The 19,761-nt window shown below is 37.4% G+C and overlaps 9 non-coding genes across 9 annotated transcripts; all 9 read left to right on the top strand.

Moving 5' to 3' along the window:
• Nucleotides 1–3,726: 3,726 nt before the first annotated feature.
• TRNAV-UAC (transfer RNA valine (anticodon UAC)) lies at nucleotides 3,727–3,799 on the top strand. Its single transcript has one exon. It is a non-coding gene; the product is annotated as a tRNA-Val (tRNA).
• Nucleotides 3,800–3,975: 176 nt separating this feature from the next.
• TRNAV-CAC (transfer RNA valine (anticodon CAC)) lies at nucleotides 3,976–4,048 on the top strand. Its single transcript has one exon. It is a non-coding gene; the product is annotated as a tRNA-Val (tRNA).
• A 4,172-nt stretch (nucleotides 4,049–8,220) lies between these two features.
• On the top strand, nucleotides 8,221–8,293 carry TRNAV-UAC (transfer RNA valine (anticodon UAC)). Its single transcript has one exon. It is a non-coding gene; the product is annotated as a tRNA-Val (tRNA).
• A 2,504-nt stretch (nucleotides 8,294–10,797) lies between these two features.
• On the top strand, nucleotides 10,798–10,870 carry TRNAV-UAC (transfer RNA valine (anticodon UAC)). The gene has a single exon. It is a non-coding gene; the product is annotated as a tRNA-Val (tRNA).
• A 1,408-nt stretch (nucleotides 10,871–12,278) lies between these two features.
• Nucleotides 12,279–12,351, top strand: TRNAV-UAC (transfer RNA valine (anticodon UAC)). The gene has a single exon. It is a non-coding gene; the product is annotated as a tRNA-Val (tRNA).
• Nucleotides 12,352–13,759: 1,408 nt separating this feature from the next.
• Nucleotides 13,760–13,832, top strand: TRNAV-UAC (transfer RNA valine (anticodon UAC)). The gene has a single exon. It is a non-coding gene; the product is annotated as a tRNA-Val (tRNA).
• Nucleotides 13,833–14,751: 919 nt separating this feature from the next.
• Nucleotides 14,752–14,824, top strand: TRNAV-UAC (transfer RNA valine (anticodon UAC)). Its single transcript has one exon. It is a non-coding gene; the product is annotated as a tRNA-Val (tRNA).
• A 1,600-nt stretch (nucleotides 14,825–16,424) lies between these two features.
• TRNAA-AGC (transfer RNA alanine (anticodon AGC)) lies at nucleotides 16,425–16,497 on the top strand. Its single transcript has one exon. It is a non-coding gene; the product is annotated as a tRNA-Ala (tRNA).
• A 1,164-nt stretch (nucleotides 16,498–17,661) lies between these two features.
• Nucleotides 17,662–17,734, top strand: TRNAV-CAC (transfer RNA valine (anticodon CAC)). The gene has a single exon. It is a non-coding gene; the product is annotated as a tRNA-Val (tRNA).
• The last annotated feature ends 2,027 nt before the right edge of the window (nucleotides 17,735–19,761 follow it).

Consider the following 19,761-nt stretch of genomic DNA (forward strand, 5'->3'; position numbering starts at 1 on the left):
ATCTGCACTGAGAATCAAAAATACCGCGGAGCGCTACGTCATTTTTTTAAAGATTTATTTTTACAGCACTGTGATGTCCAGCAATCAAAATACAGGGAAGCCCATTTTGTTTTTAGTTATTTAAATAAATAATTAAAAAAAAATATATATGGGCTCCCGCTGCATTTTTTGTATTGCTAGGTAAGGGTAATCCAAGCAGCTACTGGCTGCTAACCCCCACTGCTTGGTGTTACCTTCACTGGCAATGGAAAATCCAGGGAAGCATTTTTTATTTTTTTTGCCAAAAAACTACAAAAAAAGGACGTGAGCTTCGCCATATTTTTGTATGCTAGCCAGGTATAGCAGGCAGGTGCTGGAAGAGTTGGATACAGCGCCAGAAGATGGCGCTTCTTTGAAAATGCCATTTTCTGAGGCGGCTGCAGACTGCAATTCGCAGCAGTGGGGCCCAGAAAGCTCAGGCCAACCTGTGCTGCGGATTCCAATCCCAAGCTGCCTAGTTGTACCTGGCTGGACAAAAAAATGGGGCGAAGCCTACGTCATTTGTTTTCTAATTATTTAATGAAATTCATGAAATAATAAAAAAAGGGCTTCCCTTTATTTTTTGTTACCAGCCGGGTACAAATAGGCAACTGGGGGTTGGGGGCATCCGTACCTGCCTGCTGTACCTGGCTAACATACAAAAATATGGTGAAGCCCACATCATTTTTTCAGGGGGCAAAAAACTTCTGCATACAGTCCTGGATGGAGTATGCTGAGCCTTGTAGTTCTGCAGCTGCTGTGTGTCTGTATGGAGAAGAGCAGACAGCAGCTGCAGAACTACAAGGCTCAGCATACTCCATCCAGGACTGTATGCAGAATTTTTTTGCCCACCAAAAAAATGACGTGGGCTTCGCCATATTTTTGTATGCTAGCCAGGTACAGCAGGCAGCCACGGGCTGCCTCCAACCCCCAGTTGCCTATTTGTACCCGGCTGGGAACCAAAAATATAGGGAAGTCCGTTTTTTTTAATTATTTCCCTTATTTCATGAAATAATTAAAAAACAAATGACGTGGGCTTCGTCCCATTTTTTGTGTCCAGCCGGGTACAACTAGGCAGCTGGGGATTGGAATCCGCAGCACAGGTTAGCCCGAGGTTTCTGGGCGCCTCTGCTGCGAATTTCAGTCCGCAGCCGTCCCAGAAAATGGCGCTCTCATAGAAGCGCCATCATCTGGCGCTGTATCCAACTCTTCCAACAGCCCTGAAGCCGGGTGGCTTGTTGGGTAATCATGAGTTAATACTGGCTTTGATTTACTAGCCAGTATTAAGCCAGAGATTCTTAATGTCAGGCACGTTTGACCCGGCCATTAAGAATCTCCAATAAAGGGTTAAAAAAAAACACCACACAGAGAAAAAAATACTTTAATAGAAATAAATACACAGACACATTAGAGACTCCATCTTTATTACCCCCTGTCAGCCCTCCACGATCCTGCTCTTCTGTCTTCTTTCTTTCTAGTGTAGTAGTAGTGACGATTGTAGTGAGGATGAGGTTCACCAGCTCATCACTTGGGGCTGAGGAACCTCATCCTCACTACAATCCTCACTAGTGTAGTAGTAGTGATGATTGTAGTGAGGATGAGTTTACCCAGCTCATCACTTGGGGCTGAGGAACCTCATCCTCACTACAATCCTCACTAGTGTAGTAGTAGTGACGATTGTAGTGAGGATAAGTTTACCCAGCTCATCACTTGGGGCTGAGGAACCTCATCCTCACTACAATCATCACTAGTGTAGTAGTAGTGACGATTGTAGTGAGGAAGAGTTTACCCAGCTCATCACTTGGGGCTGAGGAACCTCATCCTCACTACAATCATCACTAGTGTAGTAGTAGTGACGATTGTAGTGAGGATGAGTTTACCCAGCTCATCACTTGGGGCTGAGGAACCTCATCCTCACTACAATCATCACTAGTGTAGTAGTAGTGACGATTGTAGTGAGGATGAGTTTACCCAGCTCATCACTTGGGGCTGAGGAACCTCATCCTCACTACAATCCTCACTAGTGTAGTAGTAGTGACGATTGTAGTGAGGATGAGATTACCCAGCTCATCACTTGGGGCTGAGGAACCTCATCCTCACTACAATCCTCACTACAATCGGGAAGCAGCGTGCAGCCTTCACTCCGTGAGTGATCAGTGCTGGCTGTCAGCGGTAACAGCGGTAACGCTGACAGACGCGTTACCATAGCAACGGTGCTCTCGGAGCCGCAGTTAGCGGTGACGTCACCGCTAACTGCTTTGCTATGGCAACGGTGATCTCCGTTAATGACCGGAGTCGACCGTGTGCTAGAGCATGTCGCCGGTACACGGCGATACACATATGTGCACCGTGTACCGGAGAGATGCACTCGCAGGTCCTACATGACGCGTCATAGTCATATGACCAGTCTGTAGCCAATGAGATAATAGCCACGTGACTGGTCACATGGCTATTTTGACGTCATGATAGGTCCTGCATCTCAGCTGGCAGTGCTGGTCACGGGGAGGATTCAGCGATCATTGGATGGAATAGCGGCAGGAGACAGAGTACAGGAGGGATCGCGGGGACCGGTAAGTGTTATGGCAATGTTTATTAACTGTTTGTGTACATTTATAATGCATTTTATGTGTTTGTGATTGCCTCCCATTATAGCCTATTGGTTCGAGTTCGGTTCGTCGAACGTTCGACGAACCGAACTCGAACGAAGATACCCGTTCGGCGAACCGACTCGAGCCGAACCGCGACCGGTTCGCTCATCTCTAGTCCTGGGTTCAATCCCCAGTGAAACCAATCTGTTCTTAGTTTTGAAATAATACGCTATCCAACTCCAATATATGATGTTCTCGGCTTTGTTGCCGAATGACGGGATGTTTTGGCTTCCATCACAAACAGAACTACAAATTATTTTTTTTTTTCCCCCTGGCGGTCAAAACTCGTCTCTAAATGCCATTACTTTGCAGGTTTTCACAGGTTTCATAGTGGAGTCGTCATCACGTCTACTTCACACGCAGAAGGTCCTGGGTTCACTCCCCTGTAAAAACAAGCCGTTTCCGCCGTAGAAGTAATTTGCTATCAACCTGTAACATATGAAATTCTTTGTTTTGCTGCCAACTGATAATATATTTTGGCTTCCATCACCAAGAGAACTACGATTTTGGGTTTCTTTTTTATTGACCATTTTAGCAGAAAACATAATCCCATATTATAAAAATCCTGTTTGTTTCAAAATATATAGTTCCTTTAAATACAAAAGCAAACAACTAAACTATGTGGAAAAAAGTAACACATTCAATGTAAACTTCCTTTTAAGCAAAATCCCTTTGTAGGAATAAAACTGGTAAAATATGTAATAAAAATTGTAAATGTTTCATTACCCAAAAATACTTTCCTTCAGCAATAAAAAGGCCCCGTCAGTCACAATTCTGCTCTGCTGGCCAATACACAGTAACTTTCCATCAGGTTTCATAGAGTACTGGTCATCACGTCTGCTTAACACGCAGAAGGTCCTGCGTTCAATCCCCAGTAAAACCAATCTGTTCTTGGTGTTGAAATAATACTCAATTAAACTACAATAAATGAAGTTCTTGGCTTTGTTGCCGAATGATGGGATGTTTTGGCTTCCATCCCCAACAGAGCTACGAATTTGTTTTTTTTTTCCCTGGCGGTCAAAACTCGTCTCTAATTGCCATTACTTTGAAGGCTTTCGAAGGTTTCATAGTGTAGTGGAAATCATGTCTGCTTTACACGCAGAAGGTCCTGGGTTCAATCCCCAGTGAAACCCATGTGTTCTTGGTGTTGAAATAATCCCCTATCAACCTGCAGTATATAAAGTTCTTGGCTTTGTTGCCGAATAACGGGATGTTTTAGCTTCCATCACCAACAGAGCTATGAATTTGTTTTTTTTCCCCTGGCGGTCAAAACTCGACTCTAATTGCCATTACTTTGCAGGATTTCAAAGGTTTCATAGTGTAGTGGTCATCACGTCTGCTTCACGCGCAGAAGGTCCTGGGTTCAATCCCCAGTGAAACCAATCTGTTTTTGGTGTTGATGTAATTTCCTATCGACTTGTAATATGTGAAATTCTTGGTTTCGTTGCCAAATGACAATACATTTTGGCTTCCATCACAAAGAGAACTACGATTTTGGGTTTCTTTTTTATTGACCATTTTAGCAGAAAACATAATCCCATATTATAAAAATCCTATTTGTTTCAAAATATATAGTTCCCATAAATACAAAAGCAAAAGACCAAACTATGGAGAAAAAAGTAACACATTCAATATAAACTTCAAATTAAGCAAAATCCTTTTGTAGGAATAAAACTGGTAAAATATGTAATAATAATTGTAAATGTTTCATTAACCAAAAATACTTTCCTTCAGCAATAAAAAGGCCCCGTCAGTCACAATTCTGCTCTGCTAGCCAATACACAGTAACTTTCCATCAGGTCCTGGGTTCAATCCCCAGTGAAACCAATCTGTTCTTAGTGTTGAAATAATACGCTATCCAACTACAATATATGAAGTTCTCGGCTTTTTTGCCGAATGACGGGATGTTTTGGCTTCCATCACAAACAGAACTACAAATTATTTTTTTTTTCCCCTGGCGGTCAAAACTCGTCTCTAAATGCCATTACTTTGCAGGATTTCACAGGTTTCATAGTGGAGTCGTCATCACGTCTACTTCACACGCAGAAGGTCCTGGGTTCAATCCCCAGTAAAAACAAGCCGTTTTCGCTGATCAAGTAATTTGCTATCAACCTGTAATATATGAAATTCTTGGTTTTGTTGCCAACTGATAATATATTTTGGCTTCCCTCACCAAGAGAACTACGATTTTGGGTTTCTTTTTTATTGACCATTTTAGCAGAAAACATAATCCCATATTATAAAAATCCTGTTTGTTTCAAAATATATAGTTCCTTTAAATACAAAAGCAAACAACTAAACTATGTGGAAAAAAGTAACACATTCAATGTAAACTTCCTTTTAAGCAAAATCCCTTTGTAGGAATAAAACTGGTAAAATATGTAATAAAAATTGTAAATGTTTCATTAACCAAAAATACTTTCCTTCAGCAATAAAAAGGCCCCGTCAGTCACAATTCTGCTCTGCTAGCCAATACACAGTAACTTTCCATCAGGTTTCATAGAGTAGTGGTCATCACGTCTGCTTAACACGCAGAAGGTCCTGCGTTCAATCCCCAGTAAAACCAATCTGTTCTTGGTGTTGAAATAATACTACATTATATGAAGTTCTTGGCGTTGTTGCCGAATGAAGGGATGTTTTGGCTTCCATCCCCAACAGAGCTAGGAATGTTTTTTCCCTGGCGGTCAAAACTCGTCTCTAATTGCCATTACTTTGCAGGCTTTCAAAGGTTTCATAGTGTAGTGGAAATCACGTCTACTTTACACGCAGAAGGTCATGAATTCAATCCCCAGTGAAACCCATGTGTTCTTGGTGTTGAAATAATCCCTTATCAACCTGCAGTATATAAAGTTCTTGGCTTTGTTGCCGAATAACGGGATGTTTTAGCTTCCATCACCAACAGAGCTACGAATTTGTTTTTTTTCCCCTGGCGGTCAAAACTCGACTCTAATTGCCATTACTTTGCAGGATTTCAAAGGTTTCATAGTGTAGTGGTCATCCCGTCTGCTTCACTTGCAGAAGGTCCTGGGTTCAATCCCCAGTGAAACCAATCTGTTTTTGGTGTTGAAGTAATTTCCTATCGACTTGTAATATGTGAAATTCTTGGTTTCGTTGCCAAATGACAATACATTTTGGCTTCCATCACAAAGAGAACAACGATTTTAGGTTTCTTTTTTATTGACCATTTTAGCAGAAAACATAATCCCATATTATAAAAATCCTATTTGTTTCAAAATATATAGTTCCCATAAATACAAAAGCAAAAGACCAAATTATGGAGAAAAAAGTAACACATTCAATATAAACTTCAATTTAAGCAAAATCCCTTTGTAGGAATAAAACTGGTAAAATATGTAATAATAATTGTAAATGTTTCATTAACCAAAAATACTTTCTTTAGCAATAAAAAGGCCCTGTCAGTCACAATTCTGCTCTGCTAGCCAATACACAGTGACTTTTCGTTAGGTTTCATAGTGCAGTGGTCATCACGTCTGCTTAACACGCAGAAGGTCCTGGGTTCAATCCCCAGTGAAACCAATCTGTTCTTCGTGTTGAAATAATACGCTATCCAACTACAATATAAGAAGTTCTTGGCTTTGTTGCCGTTTGACGGGATGTTTTGGCTTCCATCACAAACAGAACTACAAATTATTTTTTTTTTTTCCCTGGCGGTCAAAACTCGTCTCTAAATGCCATTACTTTGCTGGATTTCACAGGTTTCATAGTGTAGTCATCATCACGTCTACTTCACACGCAGAAGGTCCTGGGTTCAATCCCCAGTAAAAACAAGCCGTTTTCGCTGTTGAAGTGATTTGCTATCAACCTGTAACATATGAAATTCTTTGTTTTGTTGCCAACTGATAATATATTCTGGCTTTTATCACCAAGAGAACTACGATTTTGGGTTTCTTTTTTATTGACCATTTTAGCAGAAAACATAATCCCATATTATAAAAATCCTGTTTGTTTCAAAATATATAGTTCCTTTAAATACAAAAGCAAACAACTAAACTATGTGGAAAAAAGTAACACATTCAATGTAAACTTCCTTTTAAGCAAAAACCCTTTGTAGGAATAAAACTGGTAAAATATGTAATAAAAATTGTAAATGTTTCATTAACAAAAAATACTTTCCTTCAGCAATAAAAAGGCCCTGTCAGTCACAATTCTGCTCTGCTAGCCAATACACAGTAACTTTCCATCAGGTTTCATAGAGTAGTGGTCATCACGTCTGCTTAACACGCAGAAGGTCCTGCGTTCAATCCCCAGTAAAACCAATCTGTTCTTGTTGGTGAAATAATACTCAATTAAACTACAATTTTTGAAGCTCTTGGCTTTGTTGCCGAATGATGGGAGGTAATTTGCTATCAACCTGTAACATATGAAATTCTTTCTTTTATTGCCAACTGATAATATATTTTGGCTTCCATCACCAAGAGAACTACGATTTTGGGTTTCTTTTTTATTCACCATTTTAGCAGAAAACATAATCCCATATTATAAAAATCCTGTTTGTTTCAAAATATATAGTTCCTTTAAATACAAAAGCAAACAACTAAACTATGTGGAAAAAAGTAACACATTCAATGTAAACTTCCATTTAAGCAAAATCCCTTTGTAGGAATAAAACTGGTAAAATATGTAATAAAAATTGTAAATGTTTCATTAACCAAAAATACTTTCCTTCAGCAATAAAAAGGCCGCGTCAGTCACAATTCTGCTCTGCTAGCCAATACACAGTAACTTCCCATCAGGTTTCATAGAGTAGTGGTCATCACGTCTGCATAACACGCAGAAGGTCCTGCGTTCAATCCCCAGTAAAACCAATCTGTTCTTGGTGTTGAAATAATACTCAATTAAACTACAATACATGAAGTTCTTGGCTTTGTTGATGAATGATGGGAAGTAATTTGCTATCAACCTGTAACATATGAAATTCTTGGTTTTGTTGCCAACTGATAATATATTTTGGCTTCCCTCACCAAGAGAACTACGATTTTGGGTTTCTTTTTTATTGACCATTTTAGCAGAAAACATAATCCCATATTATAAAAATCCTGTTTGTTTCAAAATATATAGTTCCTTTAAATACAAAAGTAAACAACTAAACTATGTGGAAAAAAGTAACACATTCAATGTAAACTTCCTTTTAAGCAAAATCCCTTTGTAGGAATAAAACTGGTAAAATATGTAATAAAAATTGTAAATGTTTCATTAACCAAAAATACTTTCCGTCAGCAATAAAAAGGCCCCGTCAGTCACAATTTTGCTCTGCTAGCCAATACACAGTAACTTCCCATCAGGTTTCATAGAGTAGTGGTCATCACGTCTGCTTAACACGCAGAAGGTCCTGCGTTCAATCCCCAGTAAAACCAATCTGTTCTTGGTGTTGAAATAATACTCAATTAAACTACAATATATGAAGTTATTGGCTTTGTTGCTGAATGATGGGATGTTTTGGCTTCCATCCCCAACAGAGCTACGAATTTGTTTTTTTTTTTTCCCTGGCGGTCAAAACTCGTCTCTAATTGCCATTACTTTGCAGGCTTTCAAAGGTTTCATAGTGTAGTGGAAATCACGTCTGCTTTACACGCAGAAGGTCCTGGGTTCAATCCCCAGTGAAACCCATGTGTTCTTGGTGTTGAAATAATCCCCTATCAACCTGCAGTATATAAAGTTCTTGGCTTTGTTGCCGAATAATGGGATGTTTTAGCTTCCATCACCAACAGAGCTACGAATTTGTTTTTTTTCCCCTGGCGGTCAAAACTCATCTCTAATTGCCATTACTTTGCAGAATTTCAAAGGTTTCATAGTGTAGTGGTCATCACGTCTGCTTCTCACACTCAGAAGGTCCTGGATTCAATCCCCAGTGAAACCAATCTGTTTTTGGTGTTGAAGTAATTTCCTATCGACTTGTAATTTGTGAAATTCTTGGTTTTGTTGCCAAATGTCAATACATTTTGGCTTCCATCACAAAGAGAACTACGATTTTGGGTTTCTTTTTTATTGACCATTTTAGCAGAAAACATAATCCCATATTATAAAAATCCTATTTGTTTCAAAATATATAGTTCCCATAAATACAAAAGCAAAAGACCAAACTATGGAGAAAAAAGTAACACATTCAATATAAACTTCAATTTAAGCAAAATCCCTTTGTAGGAATAAAACTGGTAAAATATGTAATAATAATTGTAAATGTTTCATTAACCAAAAATACTTTCCTTCAGCAATAAAAAGGCGCGGTCAGTCACAATTCTGCTCTGCTAGCCAATACACAGTAACTTTCCATCAGGTTTTATAGAGTAGTGCTCATCACGTCTGCTTAACACGCAGAAGGTCCTGCGTTCAATCCCCAGTAAAACCAATCTGTTCTTGGTGTTGAAATAATACTCTATTAAACTACAATATTTGAAGCTCTTGGCTTTGTTGCCGAATGATGGGAGGTAATTTGCTATCAACCTGTAACATATGAAATTCTTTCTTTTTTTGCCAACTGATAATATATTTTGGCTTCCATCACCAAGAGAACTACGATTTTGGGTTTCTTTTTTATTGACCATTTTAGCAGAAAACATAATCCCATATTATAAAAATCCTGTTTGTTTCAAAATATATAGTTCCTTTAAATACAAAAGCAAACAACTAAACTATGTGGAAAAAAGTAACACATTCAATGTAAACTTCCTTTTAAGCAAAATCCCTTTGTAGGAATAAAACTGGTAAAATATGTAATAAAAATTGTAAATGTTTCATTAACCAAAAATACTTTCCTTCAGCAATAAAAAGGCCGCGTCAGTCACAATTCTGCTCTGCTAGCCAAAACACAGTAACTTCCCATCAGGTTTCATAGAGTAGTGGTCATCACGTCTGCTTAACACGCATAAGGTCCTGGGTTCAATCCCCAGTAAAACCAATCTGTTCTTGGTGTTGAAATAATACTCAATTAAACTACAATATATGAAGTTCTTGGCTTTGTTGATGAATGATGGGAAGTAATTTGCTATCAACCTGTAACATATGAAATTCTTGGTTTTGTTGCCAGCTGATAATATATTTTGGCTTCCCTCACCAAGAGAACTACGATTTTGGGTTTCTTTTTTATTGACCATTTTAGCAGAAATCATAATCCCATATTATAAAAATCCTGTTTGTTTCAAAATATATAGTTCCTTTAAATACAAAAGCAAACAACTAAACTATGTGGAAAAAAGTAACACATTCAATGTAAACTTCCTTTTAAGCAAAATCCCTTTGTAGGAATAAAACTGGTAAAATATGTAATAAAAATTGTAAATGTTTCATTAACCAAAAATACTTTCCTTCAGCAATAAAAAGGCCCCGTCAGTCACAATTCTGCTCTGCTAGCCAATACACAGTAACTTCCCATCAGGTTTCATAGAGTAGTGGTCATCACGTCTGCTTAACACGCAGAAGGTCCTGCGTTCAATCCCCAGTAAAACCAATCTGTTCTTGGTGTTGAAATAATACTCAATTAAACTACAATATATGAAGTTCTTGGCTTTGTTGCTGAATGATGAGATGTTTTGGCTTCCATCCCCAACAGAGCTACGAATTTGTTTTTTTTTTCCCTGGCGGTCAAAACTCATCTCTAATTGCCATTACTTAGCAGAATTTAAAAGGTTTCATAGTGTAGTGGTCATCACGTCTGCTTCACACGCAGAAGGTCCTTGATTCAATCCCCAGTGAAACCAATCTGTTTTTGGTGTTGAAGTAATTTCCTATCGACTTGTAATTTGTGAAATTCTTGGTTTCGTTGCCAAATGACAATACATTTTGGCTTCCATCACAAAGAGAACTACGATTTTGGGTTTCTTTTTTATTGACCATTTTAGCAGAAAACATAATCCCATATTATAAAAATCCTATTTGTTTCAAAATATATAGTTCCCATAAATACAAAAGCAAAAGACCAAACTATGGAGAAAAAAGTAACACATTCAATATAAACTTCAATTTAAGCAAAATCCCTTTGTAGGAATAAAACTGGTAAAATATGTAATAATAATTGTAAATGTTTCATTAACCAAAAATACTTTCCTTCAGCAATAAAAAGGCGCCGTCAGTCACAGTTCTGCTCTGCTAGCCAATTCACAGTAACTTTTCGTCAGGTTTCATAGTGTAGTGGTCATCACGTCTGCTTTACACGCAGAAGGTCCTGGGTTCAATCCCCAGTGAAACCAATCTTTTCTTAGTGTTGAAATAGTACGCTATCCAACTACAATATATGAAGTTCTCGGCATTGTTGCCGAATGACGGAATGTTTTGGCTTCCATCACAAACAGAACTACAAATTATTTTTTTTTTTTTCCCTTGGCGGTCAAAACTCGTCTCTAAAAGCCATTACTTTGCAGGATTTCACAGGTTTCATAGTGGAGTGGTCTTCACGTCTATTTCACACGCAGAAGGTCCTGGGTTCAATCCCCAGTAAAAACAAGCCTTTTTTGCTGTTGAAGTAATTTGCTATCAACCTGTAATATATGAAATTCTTGGTTTTGTTGCCAACTGATAATATATTTCGGCTTCCCTCACCAAGAGAACTACGATTTTGGGTTTCTTTTTTATTGACCATTTTAGCAGAAACCATAATCCCATATTATAAAAATCCTGTTTGTTTCAAAATATATAGTTCCTTTAAATACAAAAGCAAACAACTAAACTATGTGGAAAAAAGTAACACATTCAATGTAAACTTCCTTTTAAGCAAAATCCCTTTGTAGGAATAAAACTGGTAAAATATGTAATAAAAATTGTAAATGTTTCATTAACCAAAAATACTTTCCTTCAGCAATAAAAAGGCCCCGTCAGTCACAATTCTGCTCTGCTAGCCAATACACAGTAACTTCCCATCAGGTTTCATAGAGTAGTGGTCATCACGTCTGCTTAACACGCAGAAGGTCCTGCGTTCAATCCCCAGTAAAACCAATCTGTTCTTGGTGTTGAAATAATACTCAATTAAACTACAATATATGAAGTTCTTGGCTTTGTTGCTGAATGATGAGATGTTTTGGCTTCCATCCCCAACAGAGCTACGAATTTGTTTTTTTTTTCCCTGGCGGTCAAAACTCATCTCTAATTGCCATTACTTTGCAGAATTTAAAAGGTTTCATAGAGTAGTGGTCATCACGTCTGCTTCACACGCAGAAGGTCCTTGATTCAATCCCCAGTGAAACCAATCTGTTTTTGGTGTTGAAGTAATTTCCTATCGACTTGTAATTTGTGAAATTCTTGGTTTCGTTGCCAAATGACAATACATTTTGGCTTCCATCACAAAGAGAACTACGATTTTGGGTTTCTTTTTTATTGACCATTTTAGCAGAAAACATAATCCCATATTATAAAAATCCTATTTGTTTCAAAATATATAGTTCCCATAAATACAAAAGCAAAAGACCAAACTATGGAGAAAAAAGTAACACATTCAATATAAACTTCAATTTAAGCAAAATCCCTTTGTAGGAATAAAACTGGTAAAATATGTAATAATAATTGTAAATGTTTCATTAACCAAAAATACTTTCCTTCAGCAATAAAAAGGCGCCGTCAGTCACAGTTCTGCTCTGCTAGCCAATTCACAGTAACTTTTCGTCAGGTTTCATAGTGTAGTGGTCATCACGTCTGCTTTACACGCAGAAGGTCCTGGGTTCAATCCCCAGTGAAACCAATCTTTTCTTAGTGTTGAAATAGTACGCTATCCAACTACAATATATGAAGTTCTCGGCATTGTTGCCGAATGACGGTATGTTTTGGCTTCCATCACAAACAGAACTACAAATTATTTTTTTTTTTTTCCCTTGGCGGTCAAAACTCGTCTCTAAAAGCCATTACTTTGCAGGATTTCACAGGTTTCATAGTGGAGTGGTCTTCACGTCTATTTCACACGCAGAAGGTCCTGGGTTCAATCCCCAGTAAAAACAAGCCTTTTTTGCTGTTGAAGTAATTTGCTATCAACCTGTAATATATGAAATTCTTGGTTTTGTTGCCAACTGATAATATATTTCGGCTTCCCTCACCAAGAGAACTACGATTTTGGGTTTCTTTTTTATTGACCATTTTAGCAGAAACCATAATCCCATATTATAAAAATCCTGTTTGTTTCAAAATATATAGTTCCTTTAAATACAAAAGCAAACAACTAAACTATGTGGAAAAAAGTAACACATTCAATGTAAACTTCCTTTTAAGCAAAATCCCTTTGTAGGAATAAAACTGGTAAAATATGTAATAAAAATTGTAAATGTTTCATTAACCAAAAATACTTTCCTTCAGCAATAAAAAGGCCCCGTCAGTCACAATTCTGCTCTGCTAGCCAATACACAGTAACTTCCCATCAGGTTTCATAGAGTAGTGGTCATCACGTCTGCTTAACACGCAGAAGGTCCTGCGTTCAATCCCCAGTAAAACCAATCTGTTCTTGGTGTTGAAATAATACTCAATTAAACTACAATATATGAAGTTCTTGGCTTTGTTGCTGAATGATGAGATGTTTTGGCTTCCATCCCCAACAGAGCTACGAATTTGTTTTTTTTTTCCCTGGCGGTCAAAACTCATCTCTAATTGCCATTACTTTGCAGAATTTAAAAGGTTTCATAGTGTAGTGGTCATCACGTCTGCTTCACACGCAGAAGGTCCTTGATTCAATCCCCAGTGAAACCAATCTGTTTTTGGTGTTGAAGTAATTTCCTATCGACTTGTAATTTGTGAAATTCTTGGTTTCGTTGCCAAATGACAATACATTTTGGCTTCCATCACAAAGAGAACTACGATTTTGGGTTTCTTTTTTATTGACCATTTTAGCAGAAAACATAATCCCATATTATAAAAATCCTATTTGTTTCAAAATATATAGTTCCCATAAATACAAAAGCAAAAGACCAAACTATGGAGAAAAAAGTAACACATTCAATATAAACTTCAATTTAAGCAAAATCCCTTTGTAGGAATAAAACTGGTAAAATATGTAATAATAATTGTAAATGTTTCATTAACCAAAAATACTTTCCTTCAGCAATAAAAAGGCCCCGTCAGTCACAATTCTGCTCTGCTAGCCAATACACAGTAACTTTTCGTCAGGTTTCATAGTGTAGTGGTCATCACGTCTGCTTTACACGCAGAAGGTCCTGGGTTCAATCCCCAGTGAAACCAATCTTTTCTTAGTGTTGAAATAGTACGCTATCCAACTACAATATATGAAGTTCTCGGCATTGTTGCCGAATGACGGTATATTTTGGCTTCCATCACAAACAGAACTACAAATTATTTTTTTTTTTTTCCCTTGGCGGTCAAAACTCGTCTCTAAAAGCCATTACTTTGCAGGATTTCACAGGTTTCATAGTGGAGTGGTCTTCACGTCTAATTCACACGCAGAAGGTCCTGGGTTCAATCCCCAGTAAAAAGAAGCCTTTTTTGCTGTTGAAGTAATTTGCTATCAACCTGTAATATATGAAATTCTTGGTTTTGTTGCCAACTGATAATATATTTCGGCTTCCCTCACCAAGAGAACTACGATTTTGGGTTTCTTTTTTATTGACCATTTTAGCAGAAAACATAATCCCATATTATAAAAATCCTGTTTGTTTCAAAATATATAGTTCCTTTAAATACAAAAGCAAACAACTAAACTATGTGGAAAAAAGTAACACATTCAATGTAAACTTCCTTTTAAGCAAAATCCCTTTGTAGGAATAAAACTGGTAAAATATGTAATAAAAATTGTAAATGTTTCATTAACCAAAAATACTTTCCTTCAGCAATAAAAAGGCCCCGTCAGTCACAATTCTTCTCTGCTAGCCAATACACAGTAACTTTCCATCAGGTTTCATAGAGTAGTGGTCATCACGTCTGCATAACGCGCAGAATGTCCTGCGTTCAACCCCCAGTAAAACCATTCTGTTCTTGGTGTTTAAATAATACTCAATTAAACTACAATATATGAAGTTCTTGGCTTTGTTGCCGAATGATGGGATGTTTTGGCTTCCATCCCCAACAGAGCTACGAATTTGTTTTTTTTTTCTCTGGTGGTCAAAACTCGTCTCTAATTGCCATTACTTTGCAGGCTTTCAAAGGTTTCATAGTGTAGTGGAAATCACGTCTGCTTTACACGCAGAAGGTCCTGGGTTCAATCCCCAGTGAAACCCATGTGTTCTTGGTGTTGAAATAATCCCCTATCAACCTGCAGTATATAAAGTTCTTGGCTTTGTTGCCGAATAACGGGATGTTTTAGCTTCCATCACCAACAGAGCTACGAATTTGTTTTTTTTCCCCTGGCGGTCAAAACTTGTCTCTAATTGCCATTACTTTGCAGGATTTCAAATGTTTCAAAGTGTAGTGGTCATCACATCTGCTTCACACGCAGAAGGTCCTGGTTTCAATCCCCAGTGAAACCAATCTGTTCTTAGTGTTGAAATAATACGCTATCCAACTACAATATATGAAGTTCTCGGCTTTGTTGCCGTATGACGGGATTTTTTGGCTTCCATCACAAACAGAACTACAAATTATTATTTTTTTTCCCCTGGCGGTCAAAACTCGTCTCTAAATGCCATTACTTTGCAGGATTTCACAAGTTTCATAGTCGAGTGGTCATCACATCTACTTCACACGCTGAAGGTCCTGGGTTCAATCCCCAGTAAAAACAAGCCGTTTTCGCTGTTGAAGTAATTTGCTATCAACCTATAATATATGAAATTCTTGGTTTTGTTGCCAACTGATAATATATTTTGGCTTCCCTCACTAAGAGAACTACGATTTTGGGTTTCTTTTTTATTGACCATTTTAGCGGAAAACATAATCCCATATTATAAAAATCCTGTTTGTTTCCAAATATATAGTTACTTTAAATACAAAAGCAAACAACTAACTATGTGGAAAAAAGTAACACATTCAATGTAAACTTCCTTTTAAGCAAAATACCTTTGTAGGAATAAAACTGGTAAAATATGTAATAAAAATTGTAAATGTTTCATTAACCAAAAATACTTTCCTTCAGCAATAAAAAGGCCCCGTCAGTCACAATTCTGCTCTGCTAGCCAATACACAGTAACTTTCCATCAGGTTTCATAGAGTAGTGGTCATCACGTCTGCTTAACACGCAGAAGGTCCTGCGTTCAATCCCCAGAAAAACCAATCTGTTCTTGGTGTTGAAATAATACTCAATTAAGCTACAATATATGAAGTTCTTGGCTTTGTGGCCGAATGATGGGATGTTTTGGCTTCCATCCCCAACAGAGCTACGAATTTGTTTTTTTTTCCCTGGCGGTCAAAACTCGTCTCTAATTGCCATTACTTTGCAGGCTTTCAAAGGTTTCATTGTGTAGTGGTCATCACGTCTGCTTCACACTCAGAAGGTCCTGGGTTCAATCCCCAGTGAAACCAATCTGTTTTTGGTGTTGAAGTAATTTCCTATCGACTTGTAATATGTGAAATTCTTGGTTTCGTTGCCAAATGACAATACATTTTGGCTTCCATCACAAAGAGAACTACGATTTTGGGTTTCTTTTTTATTGACCATTTTAGCAGAAAACATAATCCCATATTAAAAAAATCCTATTTGTTTCAAAATATATAGTTCCCATAAACTTCCTTTTAAGCAAAATCCCTTTGTAGGAATAAAACTGGTAAAATATGTAATAAAAATTGTAAATGTTTCATTAACCTAAAATACTTTCCTTCAGCAATAAAAAGGCCCCGTCAGTCACAATTTTGCTCTGCTAGCCAATACACAGTAACTTTTCGTCAGGTTTCATAGTGTAGTGGTCATCACGTCTGCTTAGCACGCAGAAGGTCCTGGGTTCAATCCCCAGTGAAACCAATATGTTCTTAGTGTTGAAATAATACGCTATCCAACTACAATATATGAAGTTCTCGGCTTTGTTGCCGAATGACGGGATGTTTTGGCTTCCATCACAAACAGAACTACAAATTATTTTTTTTTTTCCCCTGGCGGTCAAAACTCGTCTCTAAATGCCATTACTTTGCAGGATTTCACAGGTTTCATAGTGGAGTCGTCATCACGTCTACTTCACACGCAGAAGGTCTTTGGTTCAATCCCCAGGAAAACCAAGCAGTTTTCGCTGTTGAGGTAATTTGCTATCAATCTGTAACATATGAAATTCTTTGTTTTGTTGCCAACTGATAATATATTTTGGCTTCCATCACCAAGAGAACTACGATTTTGGGTTTCTTTTTTATTGACCATTTTAGCAGAAAACATAATCCCATATTATAAAAATCCTTTTTGTTTCAAAATATATAGTTCCTTTAAATACAAAAGCAAACAACTAAGCTATGTGGAAAAAAGTAACACATTTAATGTAAACTTCCTTTTAAGCAAAATCCCTTTGTAGGAATAAAACTGGTTAAATATGTAATAAAAATTGTAAATGTTTCATTACCCAAAAATACTTTCCTTCAGCAATAAAAAGGCCCCGTCAGTCACAATTCTGCTCTGCTAGCCAATACACATTAACTTTCCATCAGGTTTCATAGAGTAGTGGTCATCACGTCTGCTTAACACGCAGAAGGTCCTGCGTTCAATCCCCAGTAAAACCAATCTGTTCTTGGTGTTGAAATATTACTCATTTAAACTACAATATATGAAGTTCTTGGCTTTGTTGCCGAATGATGGGATGTTTTGGCTTCCATCCCCAACAGAGCTACAAATTTGTTTTTTTTTCCCTGGCGGTCAAAACTCGTCTCTAATTGCCATTACTTTGCAGGCTTTCAAAGGTTTCATAGTGTAGTGGAAATAACGTCTGCTTTACACGCAGAAGGTCCTGGGTTCAATCCCCAGTGAAACCCATGTGTTCTTGTGTTGAAATAATCCCCTTTCAACCTGCAGTATATAAAGTTCTTGGCTTTGTTGCCGAATAACTGGATGTTTTAGCTTCCATTACCAACAGAGCTACGAATTTGTTTTTTTTCCCCTGGCGGTCAAAACTCGTCTCTAATTGCCATTACTTTGCAAGATTTCAAAGGTTTCATAGTGTAGTGGTCATCACGTCTGCTTCACACGCAGAAGGTCCTGGGTTCAATCCCCAGTGAAACCAATCTGTTTTTGGTGTTGAAGTAATTTCCTATCGACTTGTAATATGGGAAATTCTTGGTTTCGTGTCCAAATGACAATACATTTTGGCTTCCATCACAAGGAGAACTATGATTTTGGGTTTCTTTTTTATTGACCATTTTAGCAGAAAACATAATCCCATATTATAAAAATCCTATTTGTTTCAAAATATATAGTTCCCATAAATACAAAAGCAAAAGACCAAACTATGGAGAAAAAAGTAACACATTCAATATAAACTTCAATTTAAGCAAAATCCCTTTGTAGGAATAAAACTGGTAAAATATGTAATAATAATTGTAAATGTTTCATTAACCAAAAATAATTTCCTTCAGCAATAAAAAGGCCCCGTCAGTCACAATTCTGCTCTGCTAGCCAATACACAGTAACTTATTGTCAGGTTGCATAGTGTAGTGGTCATCACGTCTGCTTAACACGCAGAAGGTCCTGGGTTCCATCCCAAGTGAAACCAACCTGTTCTTAGTGATAAAATAATACGCTATCAACTACAATATATGAAGTTCTCGGCTTTGTTGCCGTATGACGGGATGTTTTGGCTTCCATCACAAACAGAACTACAAATTATTTTTTTTTTTTTCCCCTGGCGGTCAAAACTCGTCTCTAAATGCCATTACTTTGCAGGATTTCACAGGTTTCATAGTGGAGTGGTCATCACGTCTACTTCACACGCAGAAGGTCCTGGGTTCAATCCCCCGTAGAAACAAGCCGTTTTCGCTGTTGAAGTAATTTGCTATCAACCTGTAATATATGAAATTCTTGGTTTTGTTGCCAACTGACAATATATTTTGGCTTCCCTCACCAAGAGAACTACGATTTTGGGTTTCTTTTTTATTGACCATTTTAGCAGAAAACATAATCCCATATTATAAAAATCCTGTTTGTTTCAAAATATATAGTTCCTTTAAATACAAAAGCAAACAACTAAACTATGTGGAAAAAGTAACACATTCAATGTAAACTTCCTTTTAAGCAAAATCCCTTTGTAGGAATAAAACTGGTAAAATATGTAATAAAAATTGTAAATGTTTCATTAACCAAAAATACTTTCCTTCAGCAATAAAAAGGCCCCGTCAGTCACAATTCTGCTCTGCTAGCCAATACACAGTAACTTGCCATCAGGTTTCATAAAGTAGTGGTCATCACGTCTGCTTAACACGCGGAAGGTCCTGCGTTCAATCCCCAGTAAAACCAATCTGTTCTTGGCATTGAAATATTACTCAATTAAACTACAATATATGAAGTTCTTGGCTTTGTTGCCGAATGATGGTATGTTTTGGCTTCCATCCCTAACAGAGCTACGAATTTGTTTTTTTTTCCCCTGGCGGTCAAAACTCGTCTCTAATTGCCATTACTTTGCAGGCTTTCAAAGGTTTCATAGTGTAGAGGAAATCACGTCTGCTTTACACGCAGAAGGTCCTGGGTTCAATCCCCAGTGAAACCCATGTGTTCTTGGTGTTGAAATAATCCCCTATCAACCTGCAGTATATAAAGTTCTTGGCTTTGTTGCCGAATAACGGGATGTTTTAGCTTCCATCATCAACAGAGCTACGAATTTGTTTTTTTTTCCCTGGCGGTCAAAACTCGTCTCTAATTGCCATTACTTTGCGGAATTTCAAAGGTTTCATAGTGTAGTGGTTATCACGTCTGCTTCACACGCAGAAGGTCCTGGGTTCAATCCCCAGTAAAACCAATCTGTTTTTTGTGTTGAAGTAATTTCCTATTGACTTGTAATATGTGAAATTCTTGGTTTCATTGCCAAATGACAATACATTTTGGCTTCCATCACAAAGAGAACTACGATTTTGGGTTTCTTTTTTATTGACCATTTTAGCAGAAAACATAATCCCATATTATAAAAATCCTATTTGTTTCAAAATATATAGTTCCCATAAATACAAAAGCAAAAGACCAAACTATGGAGAAAAAAGTAACACATTCAATATAAACTTCAATTTAAGCAAAATCCCTTTGTAGAAATAAAACTGGTAA

Source organism: Anomaloglossus baeobatrachus, chromosome 2 (genome assembly GCF_048569485.1).
Source record: "Anomaloglossus baeobatrachus isolate aAnoBae1 chromosome 2, aAnoBae1.hap1, whole genome shotgun sequence".
Taxonomy (NCBI): domain Eukaryota; kingdom Metazoa; phylum Chordata; class Amphibia; order Anura; family Aromobatidae; genus Anomaloglossus; species Anomaloglossus baeobatrachus.